The sequence below is a fragment of the Pteropus vampyrus genome, unplaced genomic scaffold (genome assembly GCF_000151845.1).
Source record: "Pteropus vampyrus isolate Shadow unplaced genomic scaffold, Pvam_2.0 Scaffold316, whole genome shotgun sequence".
Classification (NCBI taxonomy): domain Eukaryota; kingdom Metazoa; phylum Chordata; class Mammalia; order Chiroptera; family Pteropodidae; genus Pteropus; species Pteropus vampyrus.
The window spans coordinates 711328-712674 of NW_011889097.1; positions in this window are offsets into that span (position 1 = coordinate 711328).

Here is a 1347-nt window from a genome sequence, read left to right on the forward strand (position 1 = left end):
GGAGCAAAGAATGGAATTTTTGGGTAAATGAGCCCAGTCGAGCTGGTGGGAGGGAGCCAGGCAGGACTGAGACGAAGGCGCCTTCGTTAGCTTTCAATTCTTTTTTCCTTCTTCCCTCCTTCAGTTTCCCGCCCCGCCCCCTCCCGACAAAAAAAAATTTGGCGCTACTCACCAATTCCTTTGTTTTGTCTTAAATGTGATAATTACTCCAGAATTTATTCAGTGACCGTCTCCTAGCAACTCTAGCATGTTAAACATCATCATGAAACAGAGAGATGGCAGAGACTGGGGTCCCAGAGCTGACAACCCCCAAAAATGCTCGGGACGGTTTGCAGTAATTGGCAACTATACACTCAAATGTTTTTGCCTGTTTTCTTTTAATTTGCACACCCTATTTCTGCTTCTCTGCCCCTTGTTTTAAGCGTTGCCTTATTTCCCCTTGGGAGACATAGGACCAGAACGAAAACGGTCTTCTTTGCTCTCAGTCTGAGGTCCTGCCCACCTTAACACGAGGTTATTCGGTTACCTTTTGTGCCACCCCCATCTGTGTTTTTCGCCTCCTCAACCTGAGACTAAGGCGCAGGCTGCTTTGTTGTTTCTCCCTATAATTGTTTAATTAGAATTGACTAGGATGAGCCTTGCCTACTAATTTGAAAGAAAACATGTACTTTTCAGCCTCCTAATTTCCTTCTGGCCGCAAGGAAAGTTCCAGGAAGTTGCCGTGGAGTCGGTGTCCGTGGCTGCACGTCACCCTGACTGTCCCCGTCAGCCCTGCTCCGTGAGCTCGGTCTTCCTCCTCCTCACCTCCCGCTTCCGCTCCTGCCAGCCCCCCCGGCTTTGTGCTCTGACTTCGTGCCTTTTGTCTGGATCGATGCCGGCAGCTGTGCCCCCGCCTGTTGGTCCAGTGTTTTTCCTTGTCACCCAGCTGTCATGGCTCAATACTTTTTCTCGTCCATGTCCCCTAATTTCTCGCATGATGAGTCTATTTCCCTGGTGGCCCTAAGCGACTCCTGGGCAGCACCCGTGTCTTCTACACCCTCTTGTCCAAAACTCGTGCCCGCTGACTTTTTTCTCCTTCATTTTTTGAGGACACAACAGACCTACAATGAAGTGCACCAACCTTCAATGAACGGCCCGATGAATGTTTGTAAATAATGCAGGTTCCACGAAGCCTTCTCCCAGATCAAAAAGATACAGACCATTCTGGAAGGCTCGCTCTTGGCCACTCTCAGAAATAGGCACCCCCACCCCCACCCCGAGAAAATCACCACTCTGATTATTTTCACTCTAGATTAATTTTGCGTCTTCTAGAACTGTAAGCTCCTGTGTCTGGCTTCTGTTGCTCAA